We start from the raw sequence: 20,795 nt of genomic DNA on the forward strand, positions 1-20,795 counted from the left end.
AGACCTCTATTAATACCAGCTGGAGTGGTACTGAGCCCCATTCACCCACCAGGAAAGAGCCAATTCAATTCAGACATCTATTAGTACCAGCTGGAGTGGTACTGATTCTCACTGACACACCAGGACGGAGCCAATTCAATCCAGACCTCTATTAATACCAGCTGGAGTGGTACTGAGCCCCATTCACCCACCAGGAAAGAGCCAATTCAATCCAGACCTCCATTAATACCAGCTGGAGTGGTTCTGAGTCTCACTGACACACCAGGAAAGGGCTAATTCAATCCAGAGCTCTATTAATACCAGCTGGAGTGATACTGAGTCTCACTGACACACCAGGAAAGAGTTAATTCAATCCAGACCTCTATTAATACCAGCTGGAGTGGTACTGAGTCTCACTGACACACCAGGACGAAGCCAATTCAATCCAGACATCTATTAATACCAGCTGGAGTGGTACTGAGCCCCATTCACACACCAGGAAAGTGCCAATTCAATTCACACCTCTATTAGTACCAGCTGGAGTGGTACTGAGTCTCACTGACACACCAGGACGGAGCCAATTCAATCCAGACCTCTATTAATACCAGCTGGAGTGGTACTGAGCCGCATTCACAAACCAGGAATGAGCCAATTCAATCCAGACCTCCATTAATACCAGCTGGAATGGTTCTGAGTCTCACTGACACACCAGGAAAGAGCTAATTCAATCCAGACCTTTATTAATACCAGCTGGAGTGGTAGTGAGTCTCACTGACACACCAGGACGGTGCCAATTCAATCCAGACCTCTATTAATACAAGCTGGAGTGGTACTGAGCCCCATTCACACACCAGGAAAGAGCCAATTCAATCCAGACCTCTATTAATACCGGCTGGAGTTGTATGGAGTCCCACTGAAACACCAGGAAAGAGCCAATACAATCCAGACCTCTATTGATACCAGCTGGAGTGGTACTGAGCACCATTCACACACCAGGAAAGAGCCAATTCAATCCAGACCTCTATTAATACCAGCTGGAGTGGTACTGAGTCCCACTGCAACACCAGGGAAGAGCCAATTCAATCCAGACATCTATTAATACCAGCTGGAGTGGTACTGAGCCCCATTCACACACCAGGAAAGAGGCAATTCTATCCAGACCTCTATTAATACCAGCTGGAGTGGTACTGAGTCTCACTGACGCACCAGGATGGAGCCAATTCAATCCAGACCTATATTAATACCAGCTGGAGTGGTACTGAGTCCCACTCAGACCAGGAAAGAGCCAATTCAATCCATACCTCTCTTAATACCAGCTGGAGTGGTACTGAGTCCCACTGAATCACCAGGAAAGAGCCAATTAAATCCAGGTCTCTATTCATACCAGCTGGAGTGTTACTGAGTCCCACTGAATCACGAGGAAAGAGCCAATTAAATCCAGGTCTCTATTAATAGCAGCTGGAGTGGCACCGAGTCCCACTCACACACCAGGAAAGAGACAATTCATTCCAGACCTCCATGAATACCAGCTGGAATGGCACTGACTATCACCTACACATCAGGAAAGAGCGAATTCAATCCAGACCTCTATCAATACCAGCTGGAGTGATACTGAGTCTCACTGACACACCAGGACGGAGCCAATTCAATCCAGACCTCTACTAATACCATCTGGAGAGGTACTGAGCCCCATCCTCACACCAGGAAGGAGGCAATTCGATCCAGAACTCTATAAATAACAGCTGGAGTGGTACTGAGTCTCACTGACACACCAGGACGGAGCCAATTCAATCCAGACCTCTAATAATACCATCTGGAGCGGTACTGAGCCCCATTCACACAACAGGAAAGAGCCAATTCAATCCAGACCTCCATTAATACCAGCTGGAGTGCTACTGAGTCTCACTGACACACCAGGACGGAGCCAACTCAATCCAGACCTCTATTAATACCAGCTGGAGTGGTATTGAGTCTCACTGACACACCAGGAAAGAGCCAATTCAATCCATACCTCTAGTAATACCAGCTGGAGTGGTACTGAGTCTCACTGACACACCAGGACGGAGACAACTCAATCCAGACATCTATCAATACCAGCTGGAGTGTTACTGAGTCTCACTGACACACCAGGACGGAGCCAATTCAATCCAGACCTCTGCTAATATCATCTGGAGCGGTACTGAGACCCATTCACACAACAGGAAAGAGCCAAATCAATCCAGACCTCCATTAATACCAGCCGGAGTCGTACTGATCCCCATTAACACACCAGGAAAGAGTCAATTCAATCCAGACCTCTATTAATAACAGCTGGAGTGGTACTGAGTCTCACTGACACACCAGGAAAGAGCCAATTCAATCCAGACCTCTATTAATAACAGCTGCAGTGGTACTGACTCTCACTGACACACCAGGACGGAGCCAATTCAATCCAGACCTCTAATAATACCATCTGGAGCGGTACTGAGCCCCATTCACACAACAGGAAAGAGCCAATTCAATCCAGACCTCCATTAATACCAGCTGGAGTGCTACTGAGTCTCACTGACACATCAGGACGGAGCCAATTCAATCCAGACATCTATTAATACCAGCTGGAGTGGCATTGCGTCTCACTGACACACCAGGAAAGAGCCAATTCAATCCAGACCTCTATTAATACCAGCTGGAGTGGTATTGAGTCTCACTGACACACCAGGAAAGAGCCAATTCAATCCAGACCTCTATGAATACCAGCTGGAGTGGTACTGAGTCTAACTGAAACACCAGGAATGAGCCAATTCAATCCAGACATCTATTAATACCAGCTGGAGCGGTACTGATCCCCATTCACACTCCAGGAAAGAGGCAATTCAATCCAGACCTCTATTAATACCAGCTGGAGTGGTACTGAGTCTCACTGACACACCAGGACGGAGACAACTCAATCCAGACATATATTAATACCAGCTGGAGTGGCACTCAGGCCCATTCACACACCAGGACAGAGCCAATTCAATCCAGACCTCTATTAATACCAGCTGGAGTGGTACTGAGTCTCACTGACACACCAGGACGGAGCCAATTCAATCCAGACCTCTATTAATACCAGCTGGAGTGGTACTGATTCCCACTCACACACCAGGAAAGAGCCAATTCAATCCAGACCTCAATTAAGACCAGCTGGAGTGGTACTGAGTACCACTGAAACACTAGGAAAGAGCCAATTAAATCCCGGTATCCATTAATACCAGCTGGAGTGGCACCGAGTCCCACTCAGACACCAGGAAAGAGCAAATTCATTGTAGACCTCTATGAATACCAGCTGGAATGGCACTGAGTCTCACTTACACATCAGGAAAGAGCCAATTCAATCCAGACCTCTATCCACACCAGCTGGAGTGGTACTGAGTCTCACTGACACACCAGGACGGAGCCAATTCAATCCAGACCTCTACTAATACCATCTGGAGCGGTACTGAGCATCATTCACACACCAGGAAAGAGCCAATTCAATCCAGACCTCCATTAATACCAGCTGGAGTGTTACTGAGTCACACGGACAGACCAGGAAAGAGCCAATTCAATCCAGACCTCTATTAATACCAGCTGGAGTGGTACTGAGTCTCATTTACACACCAGGAAAGAGCCAATTCAATTCAGACCTCTATTAGTACCAGCTGGAGTGGTACTGATTCTCACTGACACACCAGGAAGGAGCCAATTCAATCCAGACCTCTATTAATACCAGCTGCAGTGGTACTGAGCCCCATTCACCCACCAGGAAAGAGCCAATTCAATCCAGACCTCCATTAATACCAGCTGGAGTGGTTCTGAGTCTCACTGACACACCAGGAAAGGGCTAATTCAATCCAGGCCTCTATTAATACCAGCTGGAGTGGTACTGAGTCTCACTGACACACCAGGGAAGAGTTAATTCAATCCAGACCTCTATTAATACCAGCTAGAGTGGTAGTGAGTCTCACTGACACACCAGGACGGAGCCGACGGAGCCAATTCAATCCAGACATCTATTAATACCAGCTGGAGTGGTACTGAGCCCCATTCTCACACCAGGAAAGAGCCAATTCAATTCACACCTCTATTTGTGTCAGGTGGAGTGGTACTGAGACTCACTGACAGATCAGGACGGAGCCAATTCAATCCAGACCTCTATTAATACCAGCTGGAGTGGTCCTGAGCCCCATTCACAAACCAGGAAAGAGCCAATTCAATCCAGACCTCCATTAATACCAGCTGGAGTGGTTCTGAGTCTCACTGACACACCAGGAAAGAGCTAATTCAATCCAGACCTCTATTAATACCAGCTGGAGTGGTAGTGAGTTTCACTGACACACCAGGACGATGCCAATTCAATCCAGACCTCTATCAATACAAGCTGGAGTGGTACTGAGCCCCATTCACACACCAGGAAAGAGCCAATTCAATCCAGACCTCTATTAATACCGGCTGGAGTGGTACGGAGTCCCACTGAAACACCAGGAAAGAGCCAATACAATCCAGACCTCTATTGATACCAGCTGGAGTGGTACTGAGCACCATTCACACACCAGGAAAGAGCCAATTCAATCCAGACCGCTATTAATACCAGCTGGAGAGGTACTGAGTCCCACTGCAACACCAGGGAAGAGCCAATTCAATCCAGACATCTATTAATACCAGCTGGAGTGGTACTGAGCCCCATTCACACACCAGGAAAGAGGCAATTCAATCCAGACCTCTATTTATACCAGCTGGAGTGGTACTGAGTCTCAATGACACTCCAGGACGGAGCCAACTCAATCCAGACCTCTATTAATACCAGCTGGAGTGGCACTCAGGCCCATTCACACACCAGGACAGAGCCAATTCAATCCAGACCTATATTAATACCAGCTGGAGAGGTACTGAGTCCCACTCAGACCGGGAAAGAGCCAATTCAATCCAGACCTCTATTAATACCAGCTGGGGTGGTACTGAGACCCACTGAAACACCAGGAAAGAGCCAATTAAATCCAGGTCTCTATTAATACTAGCTGGAGTGGTACTGAGTCCCACTGACAGACCAGGACGGAGCCAATTCAATCCAGACGTCTATTAATACCAGCTGGAGTGTTACTGAGTCCCACTGAATCACCAGGAAAGAGCCAATTAAATCCAGGTCTCTATTCATACCAGCAGGAGTGTTACTGAGTCCCACTGAATCACGAGGAAAGAGCCAATTAAATCCAGGTCTCTATTAATAGCAGCTGGAGTGGCACCGAGTCCCACTCACACACCAGGAAAGAGCCAATTCATTCCAGAACTCCATGAATACCAGCTGGAATGGCACTGACTATCACCTACACATCAGGAAAGAGCGAATTCAATCCAGACCTCTATCCATACCAGCTGGAGTGGTACTGAGTCTCACTGACACACCAGGACGGAGCCAATTCAATCCAGACCTCTACTAATTCCATCTGGAGCGGTACTGAGCCCCATTCACACAACAGGAAAGAGCCAATTCAATCCAGACCTTCATTAATACCAGCTGGAGTGCTACTGAGTCTCACTGACACATCAGGACGGAGCCAATTCAATCCAGACCTCTACTAATACCATCTGGAGCGGTACTGAGCCCCATTCACACAACAGGAAAGAGCCAATTCAATCCAGACCTCCATTAATATCAGCCGGAGTGCTACTGCGTCTCACTGACACACCAGGACGGAGCCAATTCAATCCAGACCTCGATTAATACCAGCTGGAGTGGTATTGAGTCTCACTGACACACCAGGACGGAGCCAATTCAATCCAGACCTCTACTAATTCCATCTGGAGCGGTACTGAGCCCCATTCACACAACAGGAAAGAGCCAATTCAATCCAGACCTTCATTAATACCAGCTGGAGTGCTACTGAGTCTCACTGACACATCAGGACGGAGCCAATTCAATCCAGACCTCTACTAATACCATCTGGAGCGGTACTGAGCCCCATTCACACAACAGGAAAGAGCCAATTCAATCCAGACCTCCATTAATATCAGCCGGAGTGCTACTGAGTCTCACTGACACACCAGGACGGAGCCAATTCAATCCAGACCTCGATTAATACCAGCTGGAGTGGTATTGAGTCTCACTGACACACCAGGAAGGAGCCAATTCAATCCAGACCTCTATTAATACCAGCTGGAGTGGTACTGAGTCTAACTGAAACACCAGGAATGTGCCAATTCAATCCAGACCTCTATTAATAACAGCTGGAGTGGTACTGAGCTCAATTGACACACCAGGAAAGAGCCAATTCAATCCAGACCTCTATGAATACCAGCTGGAGAGGTACTGAGTCTCACTGACACACCAGGACGGAGCCAATTCAATCCAGACCTCTACTAATACCATCTGGAGCGGTACTGAGCCCCGTTCACACAACAGGAAAGAGCCAATTCAATACAGACCTCCATTAATACCAGCTGGAGTGCTACTGAGTCTCACTGACACACCAGGAAAGAGCCAATTCAATCCAGACGTCTATTAATACGAGCTGGAGCGGTACTGAGTCTCACTGACACACCAGGCCGGAGCCAATTCAATCCAGACATCTATTAATACCAGCTGGAGTGGTACTGAGAGACATTCACACACCAGGAAAGAGGCAATTCGATCCAGACCTCTATTAATAACAGCTGGAGTGGTAAGGATTGTCACTGACACTCCAGGACAGATCCAACTCAATCCAGACCTCTATTAATACCAGCTGGAGTTGCACTGAGCCCCATTCACACACCAGGAAAGAGCCAATTTAATCCAGACCTCTATTAATTCCAGCTGGAGTGGTACTGAGTTTCACTGACACACCAGGACGGAGCCAATTCAATCCAGACCTCTATTAATACCAGCTGGAGTGGTATTGAGTCTCACTGACACACCAGGATGAGCCAACTCAATCCAGACCTCTATCAATACCAGCTGGAGTGGTACTGAGTCTAACTGAAACACCAGGAATGAGCCAATTCAATCCAGACCTCTATTAATAACAGCTGGAGTGGTACTGAGCCCAATTCACACACCAGGAAAGAGCCAATTCAATCCAGGTCTCTATTAATACCAGCTGGAGTGGTACTGAGTCTCACTGACACACCAGGACGGAGCCAATTCAATCCAGACCTCTACTAATACCATCTGGAGCGGTACTGAGCCCCATTCACACAACAGGAAAGAGCCAATTCAATCCAGACCTCCATTAATACCAGCCGGAGTGCTACTGAGTCTCACTGACACACCAGGAAAGAGCCAATTCAATCCAGACCTCTATAAACACCAGCTGGAGTGGTACTGAGTCTCACTGACACTCCAGGACGGAGCCAACTCAATCCAGACCTCTATTAATACCAGCTGGAGTGGCACTGAGCCCCATTCACACACCAGGAAAGAGCCATTTCAATCCAGACCTCTATTAATACCAGCTGGAGTGGTATTGAGTCTCACTGACACACCAGGACGGAGCCAATTCAATCCAGACCTCAATTAATACCAGCTGGAGTGGTATTGAGTCTCACTGACACACCAGGAAGGAGCCAATTCAATCCAGACCACTATTAATACCAGCTGGAGTGGTACTGAGTCTAACTGAAACACCAGGAATGTGCCAATTCAATCCAGACCTCGATTAATAACAGCTGGAGTGGTACTGAGCTCAATTGACACACCAGGAAAGAGCCAATTCAATCCAGACGGCTATTAATACCAGCTGGAGTGGTACTGAGCCCCATGCACACACCAGGAAAGAGCCAATTCAATCCAGACCTCTATTAATACCAGCTGGAGTGGTACTGAGACCCATTCACACACCAGGAAAGAGCCAATTCAATCCAGACCTCTATTAATTCCAGCTTAAGTGGTACTGAGTCTCACTGAAACACCAGGAAAGGGCCAATTAAATCCAGACGTCTTATTAATACCAGGTGGAGTGGTACTGAGTCTCACTGACACACCAGGAAAGAACCAATTCAATCCAGATCGCTATTAATAGCAGCTGGAGTGGGACTGAGCCCCATTCTCACACCAGTATGGAGCCATTTAATCCAGGCCTCTATTAATAGCAGCTGGAGTGGTACTGAGTGCCCTTCAAACACCAGGAAAGAGATAATTGAAGCCAGGCCTCTATTAATAACATCTGGAGTGGCACTGAGTCCCACATACACACTAGTAAAGACACAATTCAATGCAGGACTCTATTAATACCAGCTGGAATGGTACTGAGTGCCACTCAAACACCAGGCAAGAGACAATTGAATCCAGGCCTTTGTTAATACCTGCTGGATTGGTTCTGAGCCCCATCCACACAAAAGCAAAGAGCCAATTGAATCCAGACCTCTATTAATTCCAGCTGGAGAGGTACTGAGTCTCTCAGACACACCAGGAAAGAGCCAATTCAATTCACACCTCTATTAGTACCAGCTGGATTGGTGCTGATACCCACTGGAACACCAGGAAAGAGCCAATTCAATCCAGACCTCTATTCATACAAGTTGGAGTGGTACTGAGCCCCATTCACACACCAGGAAAGAGCCAATTCAATCCAGACCTCTATAATACCAGCTGAAGTGCGACTGAGTCCCACTCACACAGCAGGAAAGGGACAGTTCATTCCAGGCGTCTATTAATACCAGTTGGAGTGGTACTGAGCCCCACACACACACCAGAAAGAGCCAATTCAATCCAGTTCTCTATTAATACCAGCTGGAATGGTACTGAGCCCCCCTCACACACCAGGAAAGAGCAAATTCAGTCCAGACCACTTTTAATACCAGCTGGAGTGGTTCTGAGCCCCAGTCACACACCAGAAAGAGCCAAGTCTATCCAGTCCTCTATTAATACCAGCTGGAGTGGTACTGAGTCTCACTGACACACCAGGAAAGAGCCAGTTCAATCCAGACATCAATTAATATCAGCTGGAGTGGTACTCAGTCCCACTGAAACACCAGGAAAGAGCCAGTTCAATCCAGACATCAATTAATATCAGCTGGAGTGGTACTGTGCCCCATTCACACATCAGGAAAGAGGCAATTCAATCCAGACCTCTATTAATACCAGCTGGAGTGGTACTGAGTCTCACTGACACTCCAGGACGGAGCCAACTCAATCCAGACATCTGTTAATATCAGCTGGAGTGGTACTGAGCCCCATTCACACACCAGGAAAGAGCCAATTCAATCCATACTCTATTAATACCAGCTGGAGTGGTAATGAGTCTCACTGACACACCAGGAAATAGCCAATTCAATCCAGACCTCTATTAATACCAGTTGGAGTGGTACTGAGTCCCATTCACACACCAGGAAAGAGCCAAATCAATCCAGACCTCTATTAATACCAGCTGGAGTGGCACTGAGCCCCATTCACACACCAGGAAAGAGCCAATTCAATCCAGACCTCTATTAATACCAGCTGGAGTGGTATTGAGTCTCACTGACACACCAGGACGGAGCCAATTCAATCCAGACCTCTATTAATAACAGCTGGAGTGGTATTGAGTCTCACTGACACACCAGGATGAGCCAATTCAATCCAGACCTCTATTAATACCAGCTGGAGTGGTACTGAGTCCAACTGAAACACCAGGACGGAGCCAATTCAATCCAGACCTCTATTAATACCAGCTGGAGTGGTACTGAGTCTCACTGACACACCAGGACGGAGCCAATTCAATCCAGACCTCTACTAATACCGTCTGGAGCGGTACTGAGCCCCATTCACACAACAGGAAAGAGCCAATTCAATCCAGACCTCCATTAATACCAGCCGGAGTGCTACTGAGTCTCACTGACACACCAGGAAAGAGCCAATTCAATCCAGACCTCTATAAACACCAGCTGGAGTGGTACTGAGTCTCACTGACACACCAGGAAAGAGCCAATTCAATTCAGACTTCTATTAGTGCCAGCTGGAGTGGTACTGTGTCCGACTGAAACACCAGGAAAGAGCCAATTCAATCCAGACCTCTATTAATACCAGTCGGAGTGGTACTGAGTCCCATTCACACACCAGGAAAGAGCCAAATCAATCCAGACCTCTATTAATACCAGCTGGAGTGGCACTGAGCCCCATTCACACACCAGGAAAGAGCCAATTCAATCCAGACCTCTATTAATACCAGCTGGAGTGGTATTGAGTCTCACTGACACACCAGGACGGAGCCAATTCAATCCAGTCCTCTATTAATACCAGCTGGAGTGGTACTGAGTCTAACTGAAACACCAGGAATGAGCCAATTCAATCCAGACCTCTATTAATAACAGCTGGAGTGGTACTGAGACCAATTCACGCACCAGGAAAGAGCCAATTCAATCCAGACCTCTATTAATACCAGCTGGAGTGGTACTGAGTCTCACTGACACACCAGGACGGAGCCAATTCAATCCAGACCTCTACTAATACCGTCTGGAGCGGTACTGAGCCCCATTCACACAACAGGAAAGAGCCAATTCAATCCAGACCTCCATTAATACCAGCCGGAGTGCTACTGAGTCTCACTGACACACCAGGAAAGAGCCAACTCAATCCAGACCTCTATTAATACCAGCTGGAGTGGCACAGAGCCCCATTCACACACCAGGAAAGAGCCATTTCAATCCAGACCTCTATTAATTCCAGCTGGAGTGGTATTGAGTCTCACTGACACACCAGGACGGAGCCAATTCAATCCAGACCTCTATTAATACCAGCTGGAGTGGTATTGAGTCTCACTGACACTCCAGGTAGGAGCCAATTCAATCAAGACCACTATTAATACCAGCTGGAGTGGTACTGAGTCTAACTGAAACACCAGGAATGTGCCAATTCAATCCAGACCTCTATTAATAACAGCTGGAGTGGTACTGAGCTCAATTGACACACCAGGAAAGACCCAATTCAATCCAGACGGCTATTAATACCGGCTGGAGAGGTAATGAGTCTCACTGACACACCAGGAAGGAGCCAATTCAATCCAGACGTCTTTTTATACCAGCTGGAGTGGTACTGAGCCCCATGCACACACCAGGAAAGAGCCAATTCAATCCAGACCTCTATTAATACCAGCTGGAGTGGTACTGACTCCCATTCACACACCAGGAATGAGCCAATTCAATCCAGACCTCTATTAATACCAGCTGGAGTGGTACTGAGACCCATTCACACACCAGGAAAGAGCCAATTCAATCCAGACCTCTATTAATTCCAGCTTAAGTGGTACTGAGTCTCACTGAAACACCAGGAAAGAGCCAATTCAATCCAGACGTCTTATTAATACCAGGTGGAGTGGTACTGAGTCTCACTGACACACCAGGAAAGAACCAATTCAATCCAGATCGCTATTAATAGCAGCTGGAGTGGGACTGAGCCCCATTCTCACACCAGTATGGAGCCATTTAATCCAGGCCTCTATTAATAGCAGATGGAGTGGTACTGAGTGCCCTTCAAACACCAGGAAAGAGACAATTGAAGCCAGGCCTCTATTAATAACATCTGGAGTGGCACTGAGTCCCACATACACACTAGTAAAGAAACAATTCAATGCAGGACTCTATTAATACCAGCTGGAATGGTACTGAGTGCCACTCAAACACCAGGCAAGAGACAATTGAATCCAGGCCTTTGTTAATACCTGCTGGATTGGTTCTGAGCCCCATCCACACAAAAGCAAAGAGCCAATTGAATCCAGACCTCTATTAATTCCAGCTGGAGAGGTACTGAGTCTCTCAGACACACCAGGAAAGAGCCAATTCAATTCACACCTCTATTAGTACCAGCTGGATTGGTGCTGATACCCACTGGAACACCAGGAAAGAGCCAATTCAATCCAGACCTCTATTCATACAAGTTGGAGTGGTACTGAGCCCCATTCACACACCAGGAAAGAGCCAATTCAATCCAGACCTCTATAATACCAGCTGAAGTGCGACTGAGTCCCACTCACACAGCAGGAAAGGGACAGTTCATTCCAGGCGTCTATTAATACCAGTTGGAGTGGTACTGAGCCCCACACACACACCAGAAAGAGCCAATTCAATCCAGTTCTCTATTAATACCAGCTGGAATGGTACTGAGCCCCCCTCACACACCAGGAAAGAGCAAATTCAGTCCAGACCACTTTTAATACCAGCTGGAGTGGTTCTGAGCCCCAGTCACACACCAGAAAGAGCCAAGTCTATCCAGTCCTCTATTAATACCAGCTGGAGTGGTACTGAGTCTCACTGACACACCAGGAAAGAGACAATTCAATCCAGACATCTATCAATACCAGCTGGAGTGGTACTCAGTCCCACTGAAACACCAGGAAAGAGCCAGTTCAATCCAGACATCAATTAATATCAGCTGGAGTGGTACTGTGCCCCATTCACACATCAGGGAAGAGGCAATTCAATCCAGACCTCTATTAATACCAGCTGGAGTGGTACTGAGTCTCACTGACACTCCAGGACGGAGCCAACTCAATCCAGACATCTGTTAATATCAGCTGGAGTGGTACTGAGCCCCATTCACACACCAGGAAAGAGCCAATTCAATCCATACTCTATTAATACCAGCTGGAGTGGTAATGAGTCTCACTGACACACCAGGAAATAGCCAATTCAATCCAGACCTCTATTAATACCAGTTGGAGTGGTACTGAGTCCCATTCACACACCAGTTAAGAGCCAATGCAATCCAGACCTCTATTAATACCAGCTGGAGTGGTACTGAGCCCCATTCACTCACCAGGAAAGAGCCAATTCAATCCAGACCTCTATTAATACCAGCTGGAGTGGGACTGAGCCCCATTCTCACACCAGTAAAGAGCCAATTCAATCCAGGCCTCTATTAATAACTGCTGGAGTGGTACTGAGTCCCACATACACACCAGTAAAGATCCAATTCAATCCAGGCCTCTATTAATACCAGCTGGAGTGCAACTGAGTGCCACTCAAACACCAGGCAAGAGACAATTTAATCCAGGCCTCAGTAAATACCCGCTGGAGTGGTTCTGAGCCCCATTCACACACCAACAAATAGCCAATTGAATCCAGACCTCTATTAATACCAGCTGGAGTGGGACTGATTCCCACTTACACACCAGGAAAGAGTCAATTAAAAGCAGGCATCTGTTAATACCCGCTGGAGTGGTACTGAGTCCCACTTACACACCAGGAAAGAGAGAATTGAAACCAGGCCTCCTTCAATACCAACTGGAGTAGCGCTGAGTCAAACTCGCACACCGCGAGAGAGCCAATTCAATCCAGGCCTCTATTAATCCCAGCTGGATTGGTACTGAGTGCCACGCACAAACCAGGGAAGGGCCAATTCAATCCAGACCTCTTATGAATACCAGCTGGAGTGGCACTGAGTCCCACTCACACACCAGGAAAGTGCCAAATCAATCCACGCCTCCATTCATCCCAGCTGGAGTGGTACTAAGTACCACTCACACATCAGAACGAGCCAATTCATTCCAGACCTCTATAATACCAGCTGAAGTGCGACTGAATCCCACTCACACAGCAGGAAAGTGACAGTTCATTCCACGCCTCTATTAATACCAGTTGGAGTGGTACTGAGCCCCACACACACACACCAGAAAGAGCCAATTCAATCCAGTCCACTATTAATACCAGCTGGAATGGGACTGAGCCCCGCTCACACACCAGGAAAGAGCAAATTCAGTCCAGACATCTTTTAATACCAGCTCGTGTGGTTCTGAGCCCCAGTTACACACCAGGAAACAGCCAAGTCAATCCAGACCTCTTATGAATACCAGCTGGAGTGGTACTGAGTGCCACTCAAACACCAGGAAAGGGCCAATTAAACCAGACCTCTATTAATACCAGCTCGAGAGGTACTGAGTACCACTCACAAACCAGGGAAGCTCCAATTCAATCCAGACCTCTTATGAATACCAGCTGGAGTGGCACTGAGTCCCACTCGCACACCAGGAAAGTGCCAATTCAATCCAGACCTCTTATGAATACCAGCTGGAGTGGTCCTGAGCCCCACACTCACACAACAGAAAGAGCCAATTCAATCCAGTCCTCTATTAATGCCAGCTGGAGTGGTACTGAGCCCTGCTCACACACCAGGAAAGAGCCAATTCAATCCAGGATTCTATCAATACCAGCTGGAGTGGTACTGAGTCCCACTCACACACCAGTTAAGAGCCAAAACAATCCCGACCTCTATTTATACCAGCTGGAGTGGTACTGAGTGCCACTCAAACACCAGGAAAGAGCCAATTCAACCAGACCTCTATTAATACCAGCTGGAGAGGTACTGAGTGCCACTCACAAACCAGGTAAGCGCCAATTCAATCCAGACCTCTTATGAATACAAGCTGGAGTGGCACTGAGTCCCACTCACACATCAGAACGAGCCAATTCATTCCAGACCTCGATAATACCAGCTGAAGTGCGACTGAGTCGCACTCACACAGCAGGAAATGGACAGTTCATTCCAGGCCTCTATTAATACCAGTTGGAGTGGTACAGAGCCCCACACACACACACCAGAAGGAGCCAATTCAATCCAGTCCTCTATTAATACCAGCTGGAGTGGTTCTGAGCCCCAGTCACACACCAGGAAACAGCCATTTCAATCCAGACATCTGTAATACCAGCTGGTGTGCATCTGAAGGCCACTCACACGGCAGGAAAGGGTCAGTTCATTCCAGGCCTCTATTAATGCCAGCTGGATTGGAACTGAGCCCTGCTCACACACCAGGAAAGAGCCAATTCAATCGAGGACTCTATCAATACAGCTGGAGTGGTACTGAGTCCCACTCACTCACCAGTTAAGAGCCAAAACAATCCCGACCTCTATTAATGCCAGCTGGAGTGGTACTGAGCCCCACTCACACACCAGGAAAGAGCCAATTCAATCCAGGCCTCTATTAATACCAGCTGGAGTGATACTGATTCCCACTCACACAGCAGAGAAGATACAGTTCATTCCAGGACTCGATTAACACCAGTTGTACTGGCACCATGTCCCACTCACAAACCAGGAAAGGGACAGTTCATTCCAAACATCTATAAATATCAGCTGCAATGGTATTGAGCACCACTCACACCAGAAAGAGCCAAATCATTCCAGTCCTCCATTACTAACAGCTGGAGTGGTACTGAGCCCCAGTCACACACCAGGGAACAGTCAATTCAATCCAGACCTCTATAATACCAGCTGGAGTGGAACTGAGTACCAATCACACACCAGGAAAGAGCCAATTCAATCCAGGCCTCTATTAATACCAGCTGGAGTGATACTGATTCCCACTCACACAGCAGAGAAGATACAGTTCATTCCAGGACTCGATTAACACCAGTTGTACTGGCACCATGTCCCACTCACAAACCAGGAAAGGGACAGTTCATTCCAAACATCTATAAATATCAGCTGCAATGGTATTGAGCACCACTCACACCAGAAAGAGCCAAATCATTCCAGTCCTCCATTACTAACAGCTGGAGTGGTACTGAGCCCCAGTCACACACCAGGGAACAGTCAATTCAATCCAGACCTCTATAATACCAGCTGGAGTGGAACTGAGTCCCACTCACACAACAGGACAGAGCCAAATCAATCCAAACTTCTATCAATACCAGCTGGAGTGGGACTGAGTCCCACACACACACCAGGGAAGAGCCAATTGAATCCAGACCACTTATTAACACCAGCTGGAGTGGTGCTGAGTCCCACTCACACACCAGGAAATAGCCAATTCAATCCAGACCTCGATGAATACCATCTGGAGTTTTAGTTTAGAGATACAGCACTGAAACAGGCCCTTCGGCCCACCGAGTCTGTGCCGACCATCAACCACCCATTTATACTAATCCTACACTAATCCCATATTCCTACCACATCCCCACCTGTCCCTATTATTTCCCTACCACCTACCTATACTAGTGGCAATTTATAATGGCCAATTTACCTACCAACCTGCAAGTCTTTTGGCTTGTGGGAGGAAACCGGAGCACCCGGAGAAAACCCACGCAGACACAGGGAGAACTTGCAAACTCCACACAGGCAGTACCCAGAATTGAACCCGGGTCGCTGGAGCTGTGAGGCTGCGGTGCTAACCACTGCACCACTGTGCCGCCCTGATTCCCACTGAAACACCAGGAAAGAGACAATTGAAACCAGGCCTCTAATAATACCAGCTGGAGTGGTACTGAGTCCCACTCTCACACCAGGAAAGCGCAAATTCAATCCAGACCTTTTATTAATACCAGCTGGAGTTGTACTGAGTACCACTCACACACCAGGAAAGAGCCAATTCAATCCAGACGACTATCTTTCCCAGTTGGAGTTGCACTGAGTCCCATTCACACACCAGGAAAGTGCAAATTTAATTCAGGCCTCTATTAATACCTGCAGAAGTGGTACTGAGCCCCTTTGACACAGGAGGATAGAGACAATTCATTCCTGAACTCTATTAATACCAGCTGGAGTTGCACTGAGTCTTAATAACACAACAGTAAAGAGCCAATTCAATCCAGGCCCCTATTCATACCAGCAGCAGTTGTACTGATCCCCACTCACACGCCAGGAAAGAGCCAATTCAATCCAGGCCTCTATTCATCCCAGCTGCAGTGGTACTGATCCCCACTCACACACCAGGAAAGAGCCAATTCAATAAAGACCTCTATTAATACCAGCTGGAGTGGTACTGAGTCTCAGTCACACACCAGGGAAGAGCCAATTCAATAAAGACCTCTATTAATACCAGCTGGAGAGGCACTGAGCCCCACTCACACACCAGGAAAGAGCCAATTCAATCCAGGCCTCTATTCATCCCAGCTGCAGTGGTACTGATCCCCACTCACACACCAGGGAAGAGCCAATTCAATAAAGACCTCTATTAATACCAGCTGGAGAGGCACTGAGCCCCACTCACACACCAGGAAAGAGCCAATTCATTCCAGTCCTCCATGAATACAAGATGGAGTCGGTCTGAGCCTGACTAACACACCAGGAAAGAGACAATTGAAACCAGGCCTCTAGTAATACCAGCTGGAGACCGACTGAGTCTCACTCAAACACCAGGAATGAGACAATTCAATCCAGACATCTATTAATACCAGCTGGAGTGGTACAGATCCCCACTCACACACCAGGAAAGAGCCAATTCAATCCAGACCTCTTTTAATACCAGCTGGAGTGGTACTGTGTCTCAGTCACACACCAGGAAAGAGCCAATTCAATAAAGACCTCTATTAATACCAGCTGGAGAGGCACTGAGACCCACTCACAGACCAGGAAAAAGCCAACTCAATCCAGGCCTCTATTAATACCAGCTGGAGTCATACTGAGTCCCACTCATACTCCAGGAAAGTGCCAATTCATTCCAGACCTTTATGAATACAAGCTGGAGTGGCACTGAGCCAGAGTAACACACCAGGAAACAGACAATTGTAACCAGGCCTCCGTTCATACCAGCTGGAGTGGTACTGAGTCTCACTCAAAAACCAGGAAAGAGCCAATTCAATCCAGACCTCTGTTAATACCAACTGGAGTGGTACTGAGTCCCTCTCGCAGACCATGGAAGTGCCAATTCAATCCACGCCGCCATTCATACCAGCTGGAGTGGTACTGAGTCCCACTCACAAACCAGGAAAGTGCCAATTCAATCCAGACCTTTTATTAATACCAGCTGGAGTGGTACAGATCCCCACTCACACACCAGGAAAGAGCAAATTCAATGCAGACCTCTATGAATACCAGCTGGAGTGGTACTGAATACCACTCAATCACCAGGGAAGAGCCAATTCAATCCAGACGAATATCTATACCAGTTGGAGTTGCACTGAGTACCACTCACACACCAGAAAAGAGCCAATTCAATCCAGGCCTCTATTAATACCAGCTGGAGTGGTACTGATCCCCACTCACTGACCAGGAAAGAGCCAATTCAATCCAGGCCTCTGTTTAGAGCGACTGGAGTGGGACTGAGTCCCACTCACACACGAGGAAAGAGCCAATTCAATCAAGGCCTCTACTAGTACCAGCTGGAGTGGGACTGAATCCCACTCACACAACAGTAAAGAGACAATTGAAACCAGGCCTCTATTAATACCTGCTGGAGTGGTACTGAGTCCCACTCACACACCAGGAAAGAAACAATTGAAACCAGGCCTCTATTAATACCTGCAGAAGTGGTAGTGAGCCCCTTTGACACACGAGGAAAGAGACAATTCAATCCTGAACACTATCAATAACAGTTGGAGTTGCACTGAGTCCCACTCACACACCAGGGAAGAGCCAATTCAATAAAGACCTCTATTAATACCAGCTGGAGAGGCACTGAGCCCCACTCACACACCAGGAAAGAGACAATTCATTCCAGACCTCTATGAATACAAGATGGAGTGGGTCTGAGCCTGACTAACACACCAGGAAAGAGACAATTGAAACCAGGCCTCCAGTAATACCAGCTGGAGTGGTACTGAGTCTCACTCAAACACCAGGAAAGAGCCAATTCAATCCAGACCTCTATTAATACGAGCTGGAGTGGTACAGATCCCCACTCACACACCAGGAAAGAGCCAATTCTATCCAGACCTCTATTAATACCAGCGGGAGTGGTTCTGAGTCCCACTCAAACTCCAGGAATGAGACAATTCAATCCAGACATCTATTAATACCAGCTGGAGTGGTACAGATCCCCACTCACACGCCAGGAAAGAGCCAATTCAATCCAGGACTCTATCAATACCAGCTGGAGTGGTACTGAGTGCCACTCAAACACCAGGAAAGGGCCAATTAAACCAGACCTCTATTAATACCAGCTCGAGAGGTACTGAGTACCACTCACAAATCAGGGAAGCGCCAATTCAATCCAGACCTCTTATGAATACCAGCTGGAGTGGCACTGAGTCCCACTCGCACACCAGGAAAGTGTCAATTCAATCCAGACCTCTGATGAATACCAGCTGGAGTGGTACTGAGCTCCACACACACACAACAGAAAGAGCCAATTCAATCCAGTCCTCTATTAATGCCAGCTGGAGTGGTACTGAGCCCTGCTCACACACCAGAAAAGAGCCAATTCAATCCAGGCCTCTATTAATACCAGCTGGAGTGGTACTGATCCCCACTCACTGACCAGGAAAGAGCCAATTCAATCCAGGCCTCTGTTTCGAGCGACTGGAGTGGGACTGAGTCCCACTCACACACGAGGAAAGAGCCAATTCAATCAAGGCCTCGACTAGTACCAGCTGGAGTGGGACTGAATCCCACTCACACAACAGTAAAGAGACAATTGAAACCAGGCCTCTATTAATACCTGCTGGAGTGGTACTGAGTCCCACTCACACACCAGGAAAGAAACAATTGAAACCAGGCCTCTATTAATACCTGCAGAAGAGGTACTGAGCCCCTTTGACACACGAGGAAAGAGGCAATTCAATCCTGAACACTATCAATACCAGTTGGAGTTGCGCTGAGTCCCACTCACACACCAGGGAAGAGCCAATTCAATAAAGACCTCTATTAATACCAGCTGGAGAGGCACTGAGCCCCACTCACACACCAGGAAAGAGACAATTCATTCCAGACCTCGATGAATACAAGATGGAGTGGGTCTGAGCCTGACTAACACACCAGGAAAGAGACAATTGAAACCAGGCCTCCAGTAATACCAGCTGGAGTGGTACTGAGTCTCACTCAAACACCAGGAAAGAGCCAATTCAATCCAGACCTCTATTAATACGAGCTGGAGTGGAACTGAGTCCCACTCAAACTCCAGGAATGAGACAATTCAATCCAGACATCTATTAATACCAGCTGGAGTGGTACAGATCCCCACTCACACGCCAGGAAAGAGCCAATTCAATCCAGGACTCTATCAATACCAGCTGGAGTGGTACTGAGTGCCACTCAAACACCAGGAAAGGGCCAATTAAACCAGACCTCTATTAATACCAGCTCGAGAGGTACTGAGTACCACTCACAAATCAGGGAAGCGCCAATTCAATCCAGACCTCTTATGAATACCAGCTGGAGTGGCACTGAGTCCCACTCGCACACCAGGAAAGTGCCAATTCAATCCAGACCTCTTATGAATACCAGCTGGAGTGGTACTGAGCCCCACACACACACAACAGAAAGAGCCAATTCAATCCAGTCCTCTATTAATGCCAGCTGGAGTGGTACTGAGCCCTGCTCACACACCAGGAAAGAGCCAATTCAATCCAGGATTCTATCAATACCAGCTGGAGTGGTACTGAGTCCCACTCACACACCAGTTAAGAGCCAAAACAATCCCGACCTCTATTTATACCAGCTGGATTGGTACTGAGTGCCACTCAAACACCAGGAAAGAGCCAATTCAACCAGACCTCTATTAATACCAGCTGGAGAGGTACTGAGTACCACTCACAAACCAGGGAAGCGCCAATTCAATCCAGACCTCTTATGAATACAAGCTGGAGTGGCACTGAGTCCCACTCACACACCAGGAAAGTGCGAATTAAATCCACACCTCCATTAATACGAGCTGGAGTGGGACTGAGTACCACTCACACATCAGAACGAGCCAATTCATTCCAGACCTCGATAATACCAGCTGAAGTGCGACTGAGTCCCACTCACACAGCAGGAAATGGACAGTTCATTCCAGGCCTCTATTAATACCAGTTGGAGTGGTACTGAGCCCCACACACACACACCAGAAGGAGCCAATTCAATCCAGTCCTCTATTAATACCAGCTGGAGTGGTTCTGAGCCCCAGTCACACACCAGGAAACAGACAATTCAATCCAGACCTCTGTAATACCAGCTGGTGTGCATCTGAAGGCCACTCACATGGCAGGAAAGGGTCAGTTCATTCCAGGCCTCTATT

The sequence above is a fragment of the Heterodontus francisci genome, chromosome 39, assembly GCF_036365525.1.
Source record: "Heterodontus francisci isolate sHetFra1 chromosome 39, sHetFra1.hap1, whole genome shotgun sequence".
Taxonomy (NCBI): Eukaryota; Metazoa; Chordata; class Chondrichthyes; order Heterodontiformes; family Heterodontidae; genus Heterodontus; species Heterodontus francisci.